The sequence below is a fragment of the Bubalus bubalis genome, chromosome 7 (genome assembly GCF_019923935.1).
Source record: "Bubalus bubalis isolate 160015118507 breed Murrah chromosome 7, NDDB_SH_1, whole genome shotgun sequence".
Classification (NCBI taxonomy): Eukaryota; Metazoa; Chordata; class Mammalia; order Artiodactyla; family Bovidae; genus Bubalus; species Bubalus bubalis.
The window spans coordinates 39,119,535-39,143,729 of NC_059163.1; the positions used below are offsets into that span (position 1 = coordinate 39,119,535).

At 35.6% G+C, this 24,195-nt stretch overlaps 1 long non-coding RNA gene across 2 annotated transcripts in view; it reads right to left on the reverse strand.

Moving 5' to 3' along the window:
- Positions 1 to 5,626: 5,626 nt before the first annotated feature.
- Positions 5,627 to 24,195, reverse strand: part of LOC123334553 — a 54,517-nt gene continuing 35,948 nt past the window's right edge. Inside the window, exon 3 of one of the 2 annotated variants that reach the window (XR_006552573.1) lies at positions 5,627 to 5,697. This is a non-coding gene — a long non-coding RNA (uncharacterized LOC123334553). Of the gene's footprint in view, positions 5,698 to 18,953; positions 19,579 to 24,195 lie in introns of those variants that run through there. The other variant, XR_006552575.2, reaches the window with a different exon arrangement.

The following is a 24,195-nucleotide window of genomic DNA, read 5'->3' on the forward strand; positions in this document are numbered from 1 at the left end:
AGGATGTAGGATTACAGTGGTGAACAAAATCTATTTTCTTGAAATGTGCATTATCTGAAGTAGATATGTAATTGAAGAGAGACTTGAAACAAAAGAATTTACAACAAATATTGTAAAATAACAAGCAGGACAAGGTCATAGAAAAATGAGTAGAATAAAATGATTTAGGATGGCCAGCCTTCCTGAGTAAATGGGTATATATGTATATACACATATATATAAATATATATATGTGTGTGTGTGTGTGTGTGTGTATAAAGAGTGGTTTATTTAGGCCTTAAAGCAATGAAATCATTACAAAGGAAATTATAGATGTATGGGATTATCATAAAAAGTAAATGTCTGCCTATGATAAAACTTTCTAAACAAAAGTAAAGGACAATATATATATTTTCAGGAGATATTTATACAGTGTCAGTGGCAGCTGGGTTCTTCTGAGCAAGGTATTTGCATCAGTTCAGTTCAGTTCAGTCGCTCAGTCGTGTCTGACTCTTTGCAACCCATGAACCGCAGCACGCCAGGCCACCCTGTCCATCACCAACTCTCAGACTTTGCCCAAACTCATGTCCATTGAGTCAGTGATGCCATCTGACCATCTCATCCTCTGTCGACCCCTTCTCTTCCCACCTTCAATCTTTCCCAATATCAGAGTCTTTCCAAATGAATCAGCTCTTCACATCAGGTGGTCAAAATTTTGGAGTTTCAGCTTCAACATCAGTCCTTCCAATGAACACCCAGGACTGATCTCCTTTAGGAAGGACTGGTTGGATCTCCTTGCAGTCCAAGGGACTCTCAAGAGTCTTCTCCAACACCACAATTCAAAAGCATCAATTCTTCGGGGCTCAGCTTTCTTTATAGTCTAACTCTCACATCCATACATGACTACTGGAAAAACCATAGCTTTGACTAGACGGACCTTTGTTGACAAAGTAATGTCTCTGCTTTTAATATGCTATCTAGGTTGGTCATAACTTTCCTTCCAAGGAGTAAGCGTCTTTTAATTTCATGGCTGCAGTTACCATCTGCAGTGATTTTGGAACCCAGAAATATAAAGTCAGCCACTGTTTCCCCATCTATTTGCCATGAACTTATAGCTTCCCTGGTGGCTCAGAGGTTAAAGCGTCTGCCTGCAATGCGGGAGACCTGGGTTTGATTCCTGGGTCAGGAAAATCCCCTGGAGAAGGAAATGGCAACCCACTCCAGTATTCTTGCCTGGAGAATCTCATGGACAGAGGAGCCCAGTGGGCTACAGTCCACGGGGTCGCAAAGAGTCAGACACAAATGAGCAACTTCACTTTCACTTTCACGATGGACCAGATGTCATGACCTTAGTTTTCTGAATGTTGAGCTTTAAGCCAACTATTTCACTCTCCTCTTTCACTTTCATCAAGAGGCTCTTGAGTTCTTCTTCGCTTTCTACCATAAGGGTGGTGTCATCTGCATATCTGAGGTTATTGATATTTCTATGAGCAATTTTGATTCCCACTTGTTCTTCATCCAGACCAGGGTTTCTCATGATGTACTGTGCATATAAGTTAAATAAGCAGGGTGACAATATACAGCCTTGACGTACTCCTTTTCCTATTTGGAACCAGTCTGTCATTCCATGTCCAGTTCTAACTGTTGCTTCCTGACCTGCATATAGGTTTCTCAAGAGGCAGGTCAGGTGGTCTGGTATGCCCATCTTTTTCAGAATTTTCCACAGTTTGTTGTGATCCACACAGTCAAAGGCTTTGGAATAGTCAATAAAGCAGAAATAGATGTTTTTCTGGAACTCTTTTGTTGTTTTGATGATCCAGAGGATGTTGGTGAATCTCTGGTTCCTCTGCCTTTCTAAAACCAGCTTGAATATCTGGAAGTTCACAGTTCACTTATTGCTGAAGCCTGGCTTGGAGAATTTTGAGCATTACTTTACTAGAGTGTGAAAGTGAAAGTGAAGTCGCTCAGTCATGTCCGACTCTTTATGACTCCTTGGACTGTAGCCTACCAGGCTCCTCCATCCATGGGATTCTCCAGGCAAGAGTAATGGAGTGGGTTGCCATTTCCTTCTCCAGCGGATCTTCCCAACCCGGGGATCAAACCCGGGTCTCCCACATTGGAGGCAGATGCTTTAACCTCTGAACCACCAGGGAGACGAGTGCAATTGTGAGGTAGTTTGTGCATTCTTTGGCATTGCCTTTCTTTGGGGTTGGAATGAAAACTGACCTTTTCCAGTCCAATGGCCACTGCTGAGTTTTCTATATTTGCTTCCATGTTGAGTGCAGCACTTTCGCAGCATCATCTTTCAGCATTTGAAATAGCTCTACTGGAATTCCATCACCTCCACTAGCTTTGTTCATAGTGATACTTCCTAAGGCCCACTTTACTTCACATTCACATGTCTGGCTGTAGGTGAGTGATCACACCATTGTGATTATCTGGGTCATGAAGATCTTTTTTGTATAATTCCTCTGTGTATTCTTGCCACCTCTTTGTAATATCTTCTGCTTCTGTTAGGTCAATACCATTTCTGTCCTTTATTTTGCCCATCTTTGCATGAAACATTTCCTGGGTATCTCTAATTTTCTTGAAGAGATCTCTAGTCTTTCCCATTCTATTGTTTTCCTCTATTTCTTTGCATTGATTGCCGAGGAAGGCTTTCTTATCTCTCCTTGCTATTCTTTGGAACTCTTCATTCAGATGCTTATATCTTTCCTTTTCTCCTTTGCTCTTCACTTCTCTTCTTTTCACAGCTATTTGTAAGGCCTCCTCAGACAGCCATTTTGCTTTTTTGCGTGTCTTTTCCATGGGGATGGTCTTGATCCCCGTCTCCTGTAGAATGGCATGAACCTCCGTCCATAGTTCATCAGGCACTCTGTCTATCAGATCTAGTCCCTTAAATCTATTTCTCACTTCCACTGTATAATCCTAAGGGATTTGATTTAGGTCATACTTGAATGGTCTAGTGGTTTCCCCTGCTTTCTTAAGTTTCAGTCTGCATTTGGCAATAAAGAGTTCATGATCTGAGCCACAGTCAGCTCCCAGTCTTGTTTTTGCTGACTGTATAGATCTTCTCCATCTTTAGCTGCAAAGAATATAATCAATCTTATTTCGGTGTTGACCATCTGATGATGTCCATGTGTAGAGTCTTCTCTTGTGCTATTGGAAGAGGGTGTTTGCTATGACCAGTGCATTCTCTTGGCCAAACTCTTTTAGCCTTTGCCTTGTTTCATTCTGTACTCCAAGGCCAAATTTGCCTGTTACTCATTTGAATCAGTTCTAATGAGGTGGATGAAACTGGAACCTATTATACAGAGTGAAGTAAGCCAGAAAGAAAAAGACCAGGTATTTCTTGAATTCCTACTTTTGCATTCCAGTCCCCTATAATGAAAATGACATCTTTTCTGGGTGTTAGTTCTAAAAGGTCTTGTAGGTCTTCATAGAACCATTCAACTTCAGCTTCTTCAGCATTACTGGTCAGGCCATAGACTTGAATTACCATGATATTGAATGGTGCATGAGAAAAGTGCACTTGAAATTATCGGTTAAGGATGTAGAACGAATAACATAAATCTTTGAGTGACTAAGAGAGTTGCTATGATACAGAAAATAAGCCTTAGTAGCCAGGTAGCAGTCAAGAGGTTATACTAGAAAATCAGCTAGCTGATCTGATTCAATTCCAACATGTCATTGCTAATAAAGTTAGTTTATATTTTTTGAGTAGATCTTTAGTGATTTTTAAATGAACAATTCTTACTTTTTTATATTTTATACATTTGTTTTACTAACCTTATTTATTCAGAAAGCTTGCTTTATATTTTGAAATAATCAATAATGCGTTACTTTTATTTATCTTATTTTCTCAATGTTTATGTAAGACTCCTTTAAAAATGGTCTCTTCTTTAAAGAGTTCTGATCTGACAGTATAAAAAAATGTTTATGCTGAACAAAGGGAAAAAAGAGTTTTATATCCTTTGGAAAGGTATAGTGGGAATAGAAAAGTATAGAACTTCAAGAATGAAATGAAAACAAGATTTGCTTACATTATGGTTCTTTTCTGAAAGTAATTTCTTTGATGGTAGTTGGAATTTTTAGGGCATTACCTGGAAGGTGGTAATTCCCTTTACTATTTAGTATAGAAACTGTAAATTTTAAATCATTTATATTTTGCTTATGAATAATACCTTTTACCAAGATCAGAAGCTGGTCCTCACATTATACAGGGCATTTATAAGGAATGTTGATGAAAAAGTATTGAATAAAATCCAGGTATGGTGGTATGAAATTGATTCTGATGTTGAAAAGACTATAATTACATGCTAGGTTATTAAACATCATTTCAGTTTTTAATTTAATTAAGAATTCATATTAATTTTGAATTATTATTAGAGTAAAGGCTGTGTTGCTTAAGGTAAGCTTCATCTCTAATAGATTGAATGTTTCCCATGTTCTTTCTCAAACTCCTATCTCTACAATCCCAAATCTTCAGTAGTTATTTGAAGAACTCATATTACATAGTCAGACATTACTGTTTCTCACAAGGAGTCCTCATTGGGTTGAGTTTAAGAAATATGTGGATAGAATTTTTTTCCAAAACCTTACAGTTGCCTCTAGTCACCCTCAAGCAATAGCCAATCTGAAAGAATGGCATTAGATAATTAGGATTTCTAAAAGTGCATTTAAAAGCTTATCTACCAGATATGTGATATTTTTTTCTCTGCAAACTTTTGCCCCATGTTCAAATACAGGGTAAATATAAGGGCTAAGAGAATTCCATTTGGAACTCTATAGACCTGGGTTTGAGTTCCAGCTCTATCATTTAATAGCATTAGTTAGCCATATTACTCAAACTTTTAAATCACTATTTTCCACATCTACATCATAGATAAATAAAACAATTGCCCTAATTGGAATGTCATCATTAAGTTCAGAGTAAATATTTAATGGATATGTCTAGTGAATTTGTAGCTATTATTGTAGTGACAATAATAATAGGAGTAGCAATAGTATTTTATTACATTGAAGATTCATCTCTAGCATATTTGAATTAGGTCCTATTGGACTAACAGTAGCACATTCAAGGCCCTGCTTTGTATCACCATTATTACAAGAAGAAAGTGAGAGATAGAAATTTGATTTGTAGAGGGAGTTCATTAAAGTCCTACAGAACCACAGACATGGGTTTACTAAGAACCTGTTATTTAAAATAAAAAGTACAGTGAAATCTATCTAATGAACTAAATATGACTACTTGAAATAGTGACAATAGATAAAATTTATGTTCAAGTCATTAAAACTTTTCTCTACCCTACGGTCATAAGTTTCTAATTGAAAACCAGTGAGAATAAAAGGGGAAAATTGCTCAATAAGGAGGAAAATGAATTTAAAACTGTGTAAATTCATCAAAATAAACTATAGTTGACATTGAGATAGGGAAATGGCTACAAAATCAGTCAAGAAGACAGCCAAATCATAAAGGTTAGTATAAAAACAGTTTTTTTTCTTTAATTGTACTTATCTCTTTTAAATTCGTATACAAGCCACAAGGTATGCTAGAAAATTAAAAAGTGATCATTGTTGTTAAATGGTCTGTAAATAGTAACTAAATAAGTATCATTATCTTAATCAAAACCATTCATTAAACCTACCTCTAAATTGGCTGGTGGTTCAGTGTTGAACACTGGGAACAAGGCCAGTTAAAATTCAGTGATCTTTATCCTGAGTGGTGGGAGAAGGTGAGAGAAGAAAACTATATTTGACGTAAAAGACAAACAAAGTAGCATTAATCAAATACACAATAATAAAAGTATTATATTAGGTTTACGATGGAAAGAAATAAGGGAGTCCTTGTTTCTAAACGACTCTACATGAAAACTATCTCGTTCCTTTGAACAGAGAGATTCATCAGTGCACTAACATCACAAGAAGACTGACTGACTTAATCTCAATTTTAAAGGTCACAGTAATTACATATATTGTGGCACATTTAACACATATCATCTGAATATATTTGCAAAAGGCAAAGGAAGTAGCCAGTGTAGGGTACACTCAGCAACCCACAAATCTCAAAATCATCACCTTCAGAATTATCGTGATAGAAAAATCTCTCTACATGCATTTTTCCATAATGAGTTTTCAGGTAAGTAGTTGCCAGCGTTTTACCATATTATAGCTAATGTGTGACATAATCAGGATATTGTAGCATGTGTGTTTGTGTGTGCACGCACCTGCCTGTATTGCAGTAGAGAGGGATACCATCAGTGTATTCAAGAAGCAGGAGATAACTATAGAGAGCATTCAGAATTCTTCACTGTGAACTTAAAATATGGCTCTAAGTAAAAAAACTGCATATCATTAAAAAGCTTCCCTAGTGGCTCAGATGGTAAAGAATCTGCCTGTAATTCAAGAGATCTGGGTTCAATCCCAGGGTCGGGAGGATACACTGGAGAAGGAAATGGCAACCCACTCCAGTATTCTTGCCTTGAGAATTCCAGGGATTGAGATCCTGGTAGGTTACAGTCCATGGGGTCTCAAAGAGTTGGACAAGATTGAGAGGCTAACACTTTCACTTTATTTTCAAAAGAATTACTAAAAAAAAAAAAAAATCTTTTTGAAATCATGATTTTTTAAAGAATAGTCTAATTAGATTTGGAGAATACTTATTTCATTTCATTTGTACAAGCCTTGTTGTGCACTGCAACCTACAGAAAATGTGCAGATGTTTTATAAATGGACACACTTAAAAAATGTTTCTTTTATCCTCAGGTAAAGGAAAGATAGCATCAGCCAATCAAAAGAAGAAGCAAGAGCGATTCAAGGGGAGACTTTTTTCATTGCTAATTTCCAGAGGGAATTAACCAATTTTCTGTATTATGATAGAATCAGCATATTGAGGATTGGACCTATAGATAATGTCAAAGCAGAAGAGGTGCTTTCAGCTTTGTGTGCCTGCTGAATCTTAACTATGAATGGCTGCTGTGCTTCTGTTTGCTCCACGATTACTGGTCAGGTTTCATCAGATTGGAGCCTGCTGTTTAAGCTGTATTTAGGACACGACCCTAGCAGCTGGCTCCATTGAATGAGCCACTTCAAGGTGGTTATTACTGTGCATGTAATAACTAAAGAATTTGGAGGAGCTAAGGAAAGCACTAATCCTTGTGTACTCTATTGAATATTTTGGTAGATTAGTAGATTTGAAATTCAACTAAGCAAAGCGCATATGAAAAATAAAAGTATGGTAATTTACACTACAAATAGCTTTAATATTACCATCCAGATGACAGAAAATGCCATATGACTTTGTCAGAGTAAGGAGAATATATTTTTTAAATGCCCATAACTTAAAAAGATTTTGAGAGTTTTTACAATAAATTTACAAAAGCATTGTTTAAATGAGTGGTGTTTTAATAATATCTTGAAAAATGAAAAATGTCAAAATACATTTACTTTTATATCCAAAATCTATAAGGATGAAGATTATATTTTATTTAGTCATATCCCATAGGATATATCATATTGCAATCATCCATGAATGTTTCTTGAATTAAAAGTTATCTACCAACATTTGAAAATGTAAAAATGAGAGCTTTGGAGAAGTCCATAGAAATTTCAAAGCTATCAAAAACATGAACATTGTAATATGAAAAATCCTAAATGTCCAGGAGAACTAAATCTTCTATTATCTATGCATGCTGCTGCTGCTAAATCACTTCAGTTGTGTCCGACTCTGTGCAACCCCACAGATGGAAGCCCACCAGGCTGCCCCGTCCCTGGGATTCTCCAGGCAAGAACACTGGAGTGGGTTGCCATTTCCTTCTCCAATGCATGAAAGTGAAAAGTGAATGGAAAGTCGCTCAGTCGTGTCCGACTCTTAGAGACCCCATGGACTACAGCCTACCATGCTCCTCCATCCATGGGATTTTCCAGGCAAGAGTACTGGAGTGGGGTGCCATTGCCTTCTCCGATCTATGCATAGGACTGAAAACAAAAATAAGGTTAATGATAAATATATTTCAGTTTTATAAAGATCAAGAAAGGAAAGTAGTAAGTATATTTTTAATAGGTTTTTTATTATCTGACTCCAGAAAAGATAAGATGTAAAAGGAGCTGTATTGTTTTTCATAGGTAAACAATTTGGGTGTGGTCAATATAGTCTTCTACCTAAATTTTTCTGCGTGTGTGCTACATTGTTTCAGTCGTATCCAACTTTGTGTGACCCTGTGGACTGTAGCCCACCAGTGTCCTCTGTCCAGGGGATTCTCTAGACAAGAATACTGGAGTGGGTAGCCATGTCCTCCTCCAGGGGATCTTCCCGACCCAGGGATCAAACTTCTATCTCTTGGCGTCTCCTGAATTGGCACACAAGTTCTTTACCACTAATACCACCTGGGAAACCTTGATCTAAATATAATGGTTATGAAACACTTCAGTAACAGTTACCATTATCAGAGTTACCAAATCATTTGGAGTTAGGAAATGACGTACACTGAAAATGATTGTTAAGTATTTCTCTTTTTTTAATTTATTTATTTTAATTAGAGGCTAATTACTTTACAATATTGTATCGGTTTTGCCATACGTCAACATGAATCCGCCACGGGTGTTCACGTGTTTCTATGCAGTTTGCTAAATAAGTTTATTTTAGGGCAACAATCTAGGGTTGCTTGAACACTAAAATATTCATGAAACCTCCAGGAAAAATTGTAGCATTAGAAATCCCTGAACTCTAGGACCTGACCAAAATGCATAATGAAAAATTAAAATGTTGGGCATGAGGGCATCCCTTTGAATGTGAGATAAAGTGTCAACTATATTTTATAACATTATGAAACATTACAAAGTAGTATTGTTTTCACTGTTTAAAAAAAAAGCACATACAATTAAAATATTTTTTTCTCCTTGCGTCTTTCCTAAGGCATAAGTAAAATTTCCCCTCGTCTCCTTCATTCTTTCTGAATGACATTCTCCAGCTAAATTATATTGAATCAAAGAAGATTGTTTAGATGGTTCTTTGATGGTAGGGTCCATTTCTTGATTCACAAGCATCTCTGTGACTTTCTTCTCATCTCCCTGAAGTCTATTATGCCAGCAGAGTCACACTGGGTGGGGTTCTGTAACCTCCCTCTAGGGAACTACCATGAGACAAACATTTATCTCCCCAGGACATCTGGGGATAATCTTTCAGGTTGTATAAAGTTAACCTCTCTTTTTGCTTTACCTGGAAGGTTCAGAAATGAACATTTTATACAGTTATATAAATAAATGTTTTGAGTTAGGACTTCTCTCTATTGACCTGCCTCTATTCAACAGAGGCTTAATGGATTCATTTTGCTTTCACTCAATTCTTTCCTATTCATTCCAAATGCTTAATGCAATTGCAGGCCCTTATATTGCAATTACTCAATAAGAAAATACTTTTAAATGGGAGCTTATGAAAACATTTTATAGCATTTCAATTGGAGCCAAAAAATAACTGCAGGTACAATTATTATAAGAAAAAAACAACTACTCAGTAAATAGAAAAGCTACTCTAACATATTTCTCCTCATGCAGGATGCTAGAGCTGAAATATGTAGACTTAAAAAAAACTACATTTTGTCCACTATATTAAGTTTGATATGAAGAGTTTGACTGGCAGATGACAATGAATTCAAAGTCATTTATTCTGCAGTTTCCAGCAATTGTATATTAACATATTTATATACACTAAAGTACTTTGATTTCCCTAGAAATGTATTAGGGTGATTTTAAAGGCATATTTTTTTTAAAGAAAAATCATTCTAAAACATTTACATCTTATAAATTAGGTGGCACTAAAAGCAAAGAACCTGCCTGCTGCTTCCAGAGACATAAGAGACCTGGGTTTGATCCCTGAGTCAGGAAGATCCCCTGGAAGAGGGCATGGAAACCCACTCTCTTGCCTGGAGAATCCCCCTGGACAGAGGAACCTGGTAGATTACAGTCCATGGGGTCACAAAAAGTCGGACATGACTGAGTGACTAAGCACAGCACAGTACAGCATACTGAGTGTACACTGAAACCAATAATGAACATGAACTTGGGCAAACTCTGGGAGATGGTGAGGGACAGGGAGGCCTGGTGTGCTTCAGTCCATGGCGTCGCAGAGTTGGACACAACTGGGCACAGAACAATAACAACAACAACATATTGAAACCACATTAGAGTAACTTATCCTTAACAATGCATTTAAAAGTCAATAAAAAAAAAAGTGGAGCAGTGCTAGTTGTTCACTTAATAAGATCAAATTTGTAAGGAGCACATATAAGAGCATAGTTCTTAGTGTGTATTCTATATGTTAACTATGTAAGTTAGCTAGTAACTCTATGTCATAGAAGATCTTTAATACAATTTAAAAGAATTTGAACAAAGCTCAAAGTAATATATTTTATTTTTTTAATATAAATTTATTTATTTTAATTGGAGGTTAATTACTTTACAATATTGTATTGGTTTTGCAAAAGAAATATATTTTAAATCTGGGATTTACTTTTTTAAAAAATCAGTACTGAAGGGTGAATCAGCAAGGACAAAACTTACTGGGAACATTATAGTAGTCAGAGGCTACAAATAGCTATATGTTATTTATCTGTTTAGTGCAAATAACTGTTTTCTGTCACTTAATTATCTCTAATCAGGAAGTAAAAACACAATAATTTGAAGAAGGAAAATTTAACATAAAGAATTATTAATTATAGCAGGAGACGAGTAACAAGGGATTGGCTAGTAAGACATAAAGAAAATTCAGAATAAGATAGGAGGCACAGATATAATTAATAATTTAATAGCAAAGATAATATCACATAATATGGTAGGAATAAACATTTCCCCTTTTCTCCTTCCAGAATTAATGTACTGAAACCATGAACCTTAGTGTGATGGTATTAGGAGGTAGGGCCTTTGGGAGGTAATAAGCGTTAGATGAGGCCACAGGAGTGAAGCCCACTTGAATAAATTTTTGCCCTTATGAGAGTCATGAGAGAGTTTGCTTCTCCTCTCTGCTCTCTGCCATGTGAGGACACAAAGAGAACTTAGCAGTCTGGAACCTAGGAGAAGGGCTTTTCTAGAACTTGACCTTGCTGGCACCCTGATCTCAGACCTCCAGTTTCCAGAACTTCCATTCTATAATAAATAAATTTCTATTGTTTAGGGCACCTAGTCTATGATATTCTACTATTGCTACCCAAAGTAAGACAGTCGTTACTCCTGTGGGCAAGAGAGAACACCCAAGGAAGTGTTCCCTCCTTAATTACCCCTCCTCCTCCAGCCCAAGGTTGAGACCCAGACCTCCCTGGAAAAGGCATAACCATGACTTGTTTTTAATGGCAAAGCACTTGCTCTGGTGATGTGTAGGAGCAACTAGCTGGAAAACCTTGCTCTGGAACTTTCTGGAAACTTGCCCTCTTGGGTTCCAGGAGAAGCTTCCCTCTGGGAGGTGCTGTTCCTCAGAATTTGTTATGAACCAAACCAAAGGACTGCCAGGGGAAGCCGCTTGCTGCTGAGTGCTGCTCGCTGCCTTGAACTGCAGAGTCAGGAGCTACAGAAGCTACAAGGTGACAGGAATACAACAAAAACTAAGAAGAGAAAACCCTTCCTCCTTCTGCACCTCTACTGGCAAAGCTTTATGTTAGTTCAGCTGACAAAGAAATTATGCCACTGAGAGGCAATAAACTGATCAATTGATCCTTATCACAGTTATTTATCTTATCAACAAGTATGTCTCTTACCACCTCATCTCTTCTAACTAGATTTGTAACACTGATTCTACTAGCTTTGTTTCTCTTTCTTCACAGAATATAAAAAGTATCCACTACCTCAAGATATTAAAAACCCTATATTTTGATAATAGTAAGTATTTTATATCACTATATGGATTTAAAGTATCTTTTTCTTAACATATAAAACAGTCAAAAGATGGAAAAAACTATTAACAACATTATACAGAAGACAAATCTAAAGCAATCAACCCAGTCCACTTCTACACTCTTCTCAAAATAAGCTCCTATGTTAGAATATGGCATAAAAACATGTTTTGATTTCCTTCTTTTTACAGAATTAAATTTAAATTCAATTGGCCACATATTCACATTCTGAACCCAATTTACTTTTTAATCCTTTATTTCTTTTAATGTATCACACTCAACATTCACTCTGAAGACACAACATAGCTTTCTCTTTCCTCATTAAGTCATGTTCCTTTTTGGCAAATATATTACTCAGTATAGTGTATTTCTTCTCCTGGCTCAGAAAGCCAAAGTCAATAAGTGGAGTAATTATGTATACTTGGTGGAAATGGAAGAATCATATTACTTAATTACTTTTAAATACAGTAAGTTAATACATATAATGTGTTCAGAACATTGCCTGCTGCTGCTGCTGCTCCTGCTAAGTCACTTCAGTCGTGTCCAACTCTGTGCGACCCCCATAGACAGCAGCCCACCAGGCCCCGCCGTCCCTGGGATAGCACATTCTAAATGCTCTGTAAATGTTAGCTTATTTGTTATTTTTTGTTAATTTCAGTTTATTCTCACCTTCAACATTGGTGAAATAGCTCTATTAGAACTACTACATATTCAGATTTCCCAACTTCTGGTGTGAACAGAAATCTAAGAAAATACTGCACAGTATACCTGACTAAATGGTAGGAAAATATCAAGTGGATTACATGGTAACTCCCACATCCAATTTCCCATGGCCAGAATTTCCTCCTAATCTTTGCCATTGCTGTTGCCTTTCCATCATCATCATTGTCATATATAAAAGTACAACACAATAAGTCATTGTGGTCAAGTAACATAATCATAAATGGGCCAAGAGCAAAACCCTGGACCTATGGAGAGTAAATGAGTGGAGTGAAGTGTGTAAGCAGACAAGGCCCTCTGGGGAGAAATCACATATTATTAAAAGGAGGATGAATGAATGCTGAAGAAAATTCAAAAGATGCCTACTCCATATATCCATTAAATTTTATTTTTTTTAAATAATTCCAAAGTAACAAAAAGCCAGATATACATCGGAAATGCAGTTGCATTGATAATTACTTCCAATTCTGCTATTTTAGAGGCAAATATATCAATGGTCCAGAGAATGTCAAACCTGGGAAACATCAGAGCCTGGAGTAGAAACAGCTATTTTAATCAGGTGAGTGTTCTTACAAAGATGTATGCTTTAAAATGTGCTCTAACATAAGCCAAGAAATATAACTAAATTAGAAACATCAGCAAAGAAAACTAATAATTTGCGAACTGCTGCATATGAGATAGCAAAGTAGGAGTATTCAGCTGAATATTGTATCGACCCTTCAGATCTAACCAAAACTCACAAAAATTCCTAAGAATGCATTTCTTTAACTTTTCTTCAAAACCATTATTTGATATTAGCTCTTGTCTTCATGTTTCCCATTAGCGGAGTTATTATTCTAGTGTTGTGCAGATTTAGCATATCTGTCTGTGCTGTGCATTTCAGCACTTCTAAGGAATGCTGATGTTCCTTGCTTCCTAATAGCATCCTCTCTTTGATATTGATCATGTTATATAAGCTGTATGGAACTGAGTAAGCAACTAAAAATTGAGTATTACAGACTCAAATTCTCAGAGATAACCTCCATCAATTTTGTGTTATTCTGTAATACAGAAGCTGCAATATTTATCTCAGGACAGAAGATCTGAGTTCAAATCCCAGCTGGAACCTACAAGCTGTGTGTCCTGTAGCAATTTGCTACTACCTTGGATCTCAGATTCCACATCTTTAAAATGGATATAATATTGATATTCAACCTACAGTGTTATTTTTATGATTAAATTAAATAAAAATATATAAGGCACTTAACACTGCCTTGCTCACAGGAATCACACAATTAATTCCATGATTGTTGCTACTGTGGCTATTCATGGAGTTCCAAATTCTGGAGGAAAAACTAATTTTTTCCTAAACTAATTTCACTATGAACTATAAATGAACTGAAAATGAACTGCTGAACTGCTGGGCGGAGGAAGGGGCGAGAAGCTTAAACAAAAACAGGGACACCAAACCTTTATAGAAAAGATAGAAAAGTCAGCATCCAAATGAGCCAAATATTAAAACCTGGAAGGTTGGTGACTGCATTTATTGTAAGGAAGGTCTCAAATACAGATTAATTACAGTAGCTAGCTACATCACTTTGGGCAATTCTTCTCCTCTAAAGTTCAGTTTCTTCCTTCTAAAAATGACATTTGTGGCTTACATTCACTGAAGAATATTTTTTGCCAGGCATTGTTTAAACATTCAAAACAATCAATCTTAAGAGTTAAGTTTAATTATTATTTCCCTTTCAGAGAAGAGGAAATAAATTCCAGAGAAATGACATCAATTGCCCAAGATCATCCCAAATTTACTGGTGGAGCAGAACCATGCAGTTTGGCTCCAGAGTTTCAGCTCTTAGTTACTCGGCAATTCAGCTTCCACTACACAATTGCAGAAACTGTGTGTAAGGTCTGTCTAAAGATGAAGTGAGGTATGTATGTGAAACAATAAGCACAAATCCTGTCACACAGACAAACTGCAATAAGTTTTAGCTGTTACCATTAATATAATACTATTGCAATGAAGAGTCTGCTAAAATCTGAAACAATAAAATCTTTATTATGCAGAGATCACTTAAATGTACAGTTGACCCTTGAACAAAATGGATGTGAACTGCATAGGTCCACTTGATAAGTGGATTTTTTTCAATAAATACTACTAGAGTATGACACAATCTGCAGTTGGTTGAATCCACAGATGTGTGAACTATGGATCCAGAGGGCTGACTACAAAATTATACTTGAATTTTCAACTGTGGGTAGGATTGGTTCCCCTAACTCCCATATTGTTCAAGGGTTTACTGTATTTTACCCTATATAAAGGAAAAAAAAAGATTGAAAGTTCAATTCCATGCTTCAAAGAAGAAATTGTATGCTTATTTGTGTGAACAGCTCAAGAAACCACATTTTCTATGCTTTCATATCTATTATTGTATTTTAAATGGTTATGAAGTTTTCCATCACATATAGTTATCTCTCCATTTTTTGTCAAATTTGTTTTCTGTTACAAGAATAATAAAATAATATATATTTTAAAATGTAATATCACCCAAGCTTTGGGGGCCATTTTCTTTATGTAACCTAAATTAATGATAATTAGCACAAATTTGTAGACTTATACATCATATTTAACCTTTTTGAGCTTTTTTCTAAATTCTATAAACTAGATATCATGATAACTGACCACCCTAAGTAAAAAATGTTATAATGAATTATGGAAAAAGAAAGGTCTTGAAGACTATAAAACTCTTTTAAAAAGTAGAGTAGTTTCTTTCTCTTCATTTTTAGCAAGATAACTCCAAAAGATCTATTCCAAAAAAGGAATGTTAGCCAGGGTTTGTAATCTAAGATTTTGTATTTCAACTGAATGTTTCCATTATCCTAATCTGTTAAATATATCCACAGCCAAATCCATCATTTCCTTCTCATTACACCAGCAGCTTCTTTTAATGGGTAGAAAAGTGTAGTATTACACAAAACAATAAAACTTCTAGGTCATAGTGGATTCATGGAAACCAGAGCCATGATATTCTAATTTAACATACTTCTAGATAATTGAAGGGGAGTAGAAAATGTTAAAGACGGTATGGCATGGTGTTTAAGGTATTCTGTATCTGCACTACTGGGTGTGATTCTATGTTCTGCCACTTCCTGCTTTATGACCTTAGGAAGTTACTTAACCTCAGCGGATTTTTTGTTTATTTGTTTGTTTGATCTTACTCACTTGAACCCTATATATTTCAAATGGCTACTGTGGAGACTAAATATATTAATTTATGTAAAGTGCTTAAAAGAATCTGACATATACTGCACATTAAATAAGTGTGAGAAATTATTATATACTGCTTGTAGTTTGAACATGTTAATTCATCTTCCCTTCTTCCTTTCAAGTTCTGATCAAGTGACAACAGACTCAAGAATTCAAATGGGAATTAACATAAATATCAATTCTCACTTGTAGAGCTAGATTCAGACTATGATGGTATCTTCTATCCCACTTGGGACTGAAACTTCTAGACCCACATAAGCCTGTCTTATTCAGGTAGAAAGGATAGAGAAGCATAACACACTTCCTCAGGACCCACTTCATCCACTTGGAGGTTTGGGCCAGAGGATATGAATCAGAGGAGGTAGGAGAGCACAAGAATGAGAATGCTATGATAGCAACTGATACATTGAAAAGGGGAACCAACAAATATGAAATTCAGAAATCAGGTAAGTCTTTCAGTATCAAAAAGGAGAGGTGAGTAAGGTGACAGAAGATGGCTTATAAACATTTAGAAGACTACCCCTTCCTCGAGAAAAGAAGCTGAGCTCTTTTCTCTTTTATGAAAAACAAAAATGTGGTGAAGGAATAAGTACTTTCTGACTGGAAATTACATAAGTGTTGGAACTTCAGTTGCTTAGGAATACTTTAAGCAAGTATTTGTTCTTTTAACAAACTGATTAAGACTGTATTATATGCCAGGTATTTGTGCAAGCACAGAGTGAAAAAAAAATAGCCAAAATTAATAGTCAGATTAAATGATGTATGGATTATAGGTCTCATTAAGCAAGTGAGTAGAGGTCCTTGATTAGAATCTCTATAGAACATTGTGTACTCCACAACGAATACGTAATAATATGTCCTCCCAATATGTCATACTGTCCAACACAAATTATTTGTAATATGCCAGAATATATTCTTAAGCATTCCACAATTGTTTGGTCTAGTGCTAAGGAAGGTGGACTAGATAAATGACTCTCAATTTTTTTCTTAGCCCAGATAAGCAGGATAATCTCTTATTTAAAACCTTGAAATGTAAACTAATAACAGATTCTCTGTTTGGTCTTGCCATTAACCACCTTCAGCTTCCCCGGAGGACTGATGAAGAAATTTCACCTCTAAAGGACGTATCTGAAAACCACTGAACTCATGAGCAACAAGGATTTTTTTCCAGTTTATTAAAGTGTTAATTCTAAGAAACTCTATTTTTATCATATGTATGTATATAGTCAGAAAGCTAAAATGAAAAGATGCTGCTAGGAGAATTGAAGCCTCTGGAGGCTCAGACAGTGAAGAATCTGCCTCCAATCCGGGAGACCTGGGTTTGATCCCTGCGTTGAGAAGATCCCCTTGGGGAGGAAATAGCTACACAGTCCAATATTCTTGCCTGGAGAATCCCACTGACAGAAGAACCTGGTGGAGTACAGTCCACAGGGTTGCAAAGAGTTGTATATGACTGAATGATTAACACTTCTCTCAAAACATTTTCTTGAACTGTAGGCAAAAAATGGGAAAAAAAAAACTACTTGTTTCTATGAATGTCTTAGTAAACACATGATTTTTCTGAATCACAAAGTTATTAATTATAAGGATAGCTCCATATAAGTAAATTAAAATAGTGTTTTTGCTCTAAGCTTCTCTAAAAATGTTGTTTTTGCCTAAGTGTAAATTATATTAACAAAACATTCGTATAAGGTAATGTTTAGCAGATTTTCCTTCTTATAGGGTTTTCATTTGTCAAGTTCTCTGAATATAAGCTATTGCAATCACTCTCTATTTCTATGTATTTCTAAGTATTTATAACAAAACATGCATATATATAGATACACATATTAAAATATGTTCTGTCAAGTATTCCTTTGCCCTCAAATGTAATATAGTAACATATATCAGTCCAGTAGCTTGTAATGATAGCTCTAGCTGTTTTCTTTTTTTCTGTACCTCTGTTCTTCCTGCTTCTTTAAACTACAGACTATTAAGAAGAAGTGAAATCATCAGAATACCCACTTTATATTAGCACTCATAGTACACTGTGAAGTTGAAGGAAGAAATTGGCAAAGGACAAGGGCTTGACAGGGTTTTTTCTGTTCTTTGCTACTTTTTTTGGGCACATGCAGATGGCTGTTTAAGAATGGGCACAGTGTTCAGCCTAGGTTTGCCAACAATGTAGACTTAGAGGGTAGAATAAAGAAAGTCATCAATGAGCACAGTAATGGCAGGAAATGGTTCAAAAGAGAGCCCTGTGTTGCATACAGAAATATCCTAAAAAGTCTAAAAGTAACTTCAGTAATCACTAATGATAAAATTTAGGTTTTCAATTTTGGCAGACTGTACATGGCCAAAAAAAACAATCTGAGCTGAAAAATGTAGTTACCTAAAAACTTTGGAAAGCTAATCTATATAACTAGGAAATCATTAATGCATTCAGTTTCATTTATAGCATCAACAAATATTTATAGCTTGTTAATGATATGCCATTCACTACACTACAAACCAGAGATAAAATGCTGGGCCAGAAAGCCTTCGTTATGCTTTCACAGAACTTTCATCTGAGAAAAACAGACATACAGTTAAATCTAATTAAGAGTGATATGTCCTTTAAAGCATTTTGTCTAGGCAGCTGAGTGGAATAGTGGAGAGACCATGAGCTTTGTGGTCCTAGATAGCTGCTTTCAGGATTCTTACTCAGACACACGCTAATTTTGTTAGTTTAGAAAAGTTGCTTAACTTGTATAAGACTGTTTTACTCACTGAACAATAAATAGCTAAACTTGCTTCATGGTTTTGACTCAAATGTTAAATGAAACAGTAAATATAAAGGACATTGTAGCTAGCACAATGCAGGTATCTGATGTTTTGTACCTGTTGTCACAAATTTTCAACAATAAAAGTACAGATTAAGGAGGCCCTAAGCTTTTACTAAGGCAATGGCAACCCACTCCAGTACTCTTGCCTGGAAAATCCCATGGACAGAGGGGCCTGGTGGGCTGCAGTCCATGGGGTCGCTAGGAGTCAGACATGACTGAGCGACTTCACTCTATTTTTTCACTTTCATGCATTGGAGAAGGAAATGGCAACCCACTCCAGTGTTCTTGCCTGGAGAATCCCAGGGACGGGGGAGCCTGGTGGCTGCCATCTATGGGGTCGCACAGAGTCGGACACGACTGAAGCGACGCAGCAGCAGCAGCAAGCTTTTACCAAAGTTAGTCTCAGAGAAATTCTGTGGGCCATTCCAAAGTCATTACTGTAATTGCAGAGAATACTTTGATTTGGGGGTATGTGTAACATTATTCTAAGATAATTAATTTTGAAATTTCTCTTTATTGTATCTTGCTTTAATTTGTCCTACATATATTTTTATTTACATAACCTAAGAAGGAATACTAAAAAGCAGAATTGACGCTCATTATTTACTGATCCTGTATATGTCAGTTTGTCTAAAAGCTAACATTTATTTATAACCTTAAATCAATATTTGCAGTTTTGTGGGATGATTTGCCTACATGTGCAAAATGAAGGGAAAAGATTGAGTTGCCCAAATGTCATGTTCCCACTTGAGGTGGCAGGAAGCAACACTGTCTTCTTCTTTGGCTTTCGTACATACGTTGTCAGGGATCGTAGTGGGGAGTATGGTTAGAGCAATAAACGCTTGCTCTAGGGGCAGTCAGATAGGGTTAGAAGCCCAATTCTGGCACATATTCCTATGGGGAGGGGATCCTCAGGCAGGTGACTTACTCAGAAACTTTGTTTTCTCTTCTGTAAAATAAAAACATAAAACCTATCATAATAAGTTGTTTTTATAATTTGATTACATTCTATGCAAGATAAATATGTTTATTTAGGTAGGCAGATCAATAGATATGAGTACATTTCCACTGGGTTTCCCAGGTGGCTCTAGTGGTAAAAAACCTGCCTCCCAAATGCAGAAGACACAAGAGACATGGGTTTGATCCCTTGGTTGGGAAGATCCCCTAGAGAAGGAAATGGCAACCCACTCCAGTATTCTTGGAAAATACCATGGACGAGGAGTCTGGGTGGGCGTCTACAGTTGCAAAGAGTCAGACATGACTGAGTGCGTATGCACACACACACACACACACACACACACACACACATTTCCACGAGGAGCATTGATTCAGTGTTTGCTAATTCAGTGTTTGTGAGACTTTACAGAACTTAACTACCATGGATAACAGAATCAGTTGTAATTTTTTTTTTTTTTATTATGTCGTTGACCCTTAAACAACACAGGTTAGAACTATATAAGTCCACCTATATGTGGATTTTTTTTTTCAATAAATACTTAGTATAGTACTAGAGGATCTGCAGATGTGGAACCACGGATAAGGGGGCAGACTGTAAAGTTATACCCAAATTTTTTACTGCCTTGACATCGATGCACCCTAACGCCACCCATTGTTCAAGGGTCATCTATAGATAATTCAAACTTCATTTTCAACTCTGTGTGCTAGCAAAGTAATTACTAAACAAAAAAGCTACACTCTGGAACATAACCTAAATATTCTAGTTAATCTCTTTTGGAATAGAAAACATCATTAATATTAGTATTGGGAGGCAATGAGATTCACATAGGAAAAGAGAAGGTTACATTTCATTATAAAGTGCTTCAATATCTCCGTATTTATGACATGGTAAAATAATTCAGAAGGCATTTGTTGCTTCTACAGATGCAATTTTTAAATGTTAACATGGTAGGAAAGTTTATTGTTCCATTTTGTGAAAACAAATTATCAGATTATCACATTTCAATCTCTTAAGTTAACTGAGTTAAATAGTCAAAATCATGAATGAAAGTACGAGCATAAGACATCCTCAGTAATCTGTTAAAATATATTTTGTGTAGACAATTCAATATACCTATGTTTAGACTGATTACCAATAGTTATCTTTATAATTAGATATAAAACTGCAAATTTTTAAAATCCCACTATTTTAAATTAAATATTATAGAAAAATTCTATGAGGTTTCTTTAAGTTAAAAGTATAAACTTTCAAAATCTGAAATATAGCTGAACACAATGTTCTTCCTTTGGCCTTTATGATCCAAACACTACAGACAAAATAACTTAAGCTTTGAATACTCAAGACTTTGATCAAACAATATATTGTGAAAAATAACCCACAATAATTTTAAAGCAATCTTTCCATGTAAAGCGTAAACTTCTTCCAGAAAAGTTTTTAAAGAGATTTGTCAAACAATGCAGACTGCAGTTGAATTGATCTCAAAACATTCCAAATATGTTAAGCAAAATCGGCTGTGCAGAACTAATGTTCATATATTATTATGTAAGTTAAACTAAGCTCATGCTTAACGGACTGATGGAAGAAAAGGAATTTCAAAATACTTTTCATTTGGACAAAAAAGTTTCCACAAATACTGGAGAGATGCTAGTAGAGGTCCTAATTTTATTCTTTTTGCTTTTCTGCCTAGGATAGCTAGTTTACAAAGTCCATTAAAACATGCATTGTATATAGAAATGTTTTTGTAAAATAATAAAATTTTATTAGTGAGAATATGTATCCTACTGTTTCTTTGAATGATAGCCTAAAATAAATTTGCATTTTTCTTCAAACTAGTATGTAATAGTGTTGTGACCTCAAATTTACCAACTTATAATTTGCCCTTCAAGTACCTGAAAATAGCTAAAGTAATCACTTTTTGAAATGGTAAAAGTCATAATTACAATACAATTCTTATTCTGTCACAATATGATTTCTATAACAAAGACATAAAATTAAGCAGGTAACTGAATAAAATTCTGTATTTTTTTCAGTGTCATGTAACCTGAGAATAATTTCAAGGATTCCTGTCTTTTTTTTTTTTTTTTCAGGATGAACACAAATTGTTCAGGGATCACAGAGACTAATTTCTTTTCGGAACTTAATCATACAAATATAATTCTATAGATATCAGTGCAGAAAGTAGAAGTTGGCAATGTTTAAGTAACATCAGTTGAGTCTAGCTGTGTAGATTTGACACAGAATTAGACAAAATGAAAATGAGAAGAAAATATCTTAATAGTAAATAAGGATGAGATATTTTAAGGGGAAATTCAGCATTAAGAATTCTAGCTTCATTAGTGGTAAAAGTAACTAATAGCTTATTTGAACTCTGGTGCCGAGTTATTTCTATTATGCTACAGTGCTTCCTTAAAATGGTTTTGAAACACAATTACACACTTCATAAATATATTAGCATTCCATTATAGCTGAGCTTATTATTAGATATACTGAAATATACCTTGGATCAAGTCATGTTCCTTAAACCACAACCTCCACCAAAAAGTCTTATAAATAAAATGATAAGCCTATAAGGTGAGCATTCAATTTGTACCTTCAAGCCAGCAGAAGTAGAGACTATATCATTTATTTTTCAAAGTCATAAGCCAGGAAATATCAAAGAAGAAGGAAAAAATATACTTCCAGAAAACCAGATAATGTAAACTATCCTGTAATAGGCAGAATAAGGTCCCCTCCAAATACATCTAACATTCTGATATCCAGAATCTATGAATCTTACCTTACATGGTAAAAGTCATTTTCCAGATGTAGTTCAATTAAGGCTGTTAAACTTAAAAGATTTTGCACAATGAAGGAAACTATAAGCAAGGTGAAAAGACAGCCTTCAGAATGAGAGAAAATAATAGCAAATGAAGCAACTGACAAAGAATTAATTTCAAAAATATACAAGCAGCTCAATTTCAGAAAAAAAAATGACCCAATCAAAAAATGGACCAAAGAACTAAATAGACATTTCTCCAAAGAAGACATACAGATGGCTAACAAACACATGAAAAGATGCTCAAGGTCACTCATTATCACAGAAATGCAAATTAAAATCACAATGAGATACAATCTCATGCCAGTCAGAATGGCTGGTATTAAAAACTCTACAAACAATAAATGCTGGAAAGGGTGCAGAGAAAAGGGAATCCTCTTACACTGTTGGTGGGAATGCAAACTAGTACAGCCACTATGGAGAACAGTGGGGAGATTCCTTAGAAAACTGGAAATAGAACTCCCATACAACCCCGCAATCCCACTGCTCAGCATACACACTGAGAAAACCAGAATTGAAAGAGACATGTGTACCCCAGTGTTCATTGCAGCACTCTTGACAATAGCTAGGACATGGAAGCAACCTAGATATCCATCGGCAGACGAATGGGTAAGAAAGCTATGGTACATACACACAATGGATTATACAGCTATTAAAAAGAATGCATTTGAATCAGTTCTAATGAGGTGGATGAAACTGGAGCCTATTATACAGAGTGAAGTAAGTCAGAAAGAAAAGCACCAATACAGTATATTAATGCATGTATGTAGAATTTAGAAAAATGGTAACGATGACCCTATATGTTAGACAGAAAAAGAGACACACATATAAAGAACAGACTTTTGGACTCTGTGGGAGAAGGCAAGGGTGGGAAGATTTGAGAGGATAGCTCTGAAACATGTATATTACCACATGTGAAATAGATCGGCAGTCCAGGTTCGATGCATGAGACAGGGCACTCAGTGCGGGTGCACTGGGATGACCCTGAGGTATGGGATGGGGAGGGAGGTGGGAGGGGGGTTCAGGGTGGGGGACACATGCACATCCTTGGCTGATTCATGTGAATGTATGGCAAAAACCACTACAATATTGTAAAGTAATTAGCCTCCAATTAAAATACATAAATTAATTTACAGAAATTTAAAGAAAAATAATGAGATTATTCTGGATTAATCAAGTAGGCTCAGTGTAATTGCCAGGCACCTTGTAAGACTGAGGAGGAAGGCAGAATCAGAAAGACAATAACATGAAAAGGATCCAGCCCAATCTTGCTGCTTTTGAAATTAATGGAATAGAGACATGAACCAAGAATATGCAACTAGTCTATAAAAATTAAAAGAAGGCATGGTGAGAGAGTCTCTCTTAGAACTCCTAGGAGTAAAACAACCCTACAACACTTGGATTTTTGCCCAGTTAGGCAGACCAGACCCGTTTTGGATTTTGGACCTCTAAATACATGTGTGTGTGTGTTTATGTATTAAAGAAGATTACTTTGAGGTGATGGATCTATTCTGTACCTTGATTGTGTTTGTAATAATATGTCATCATGTGTTTGTTAAATCTCACAGAAGTGTGAAATAGGAGTACTAAATTTTACTCTAGGTAAATTTTAAGTTTTTAAAAGCTAACTTTAATTCTGAAGAAGTGTTTCAAATTTGTACTTAGAAAATTCTGATTTGTTTCTCAAGTATTTATTTTACAATCAATCTCTAAAAGTAAATTAATGGATTCTTTTTTCATTAAATACATTTGAAATACTGGTATTGATGGACTGGAATCTTATATGTGACCTT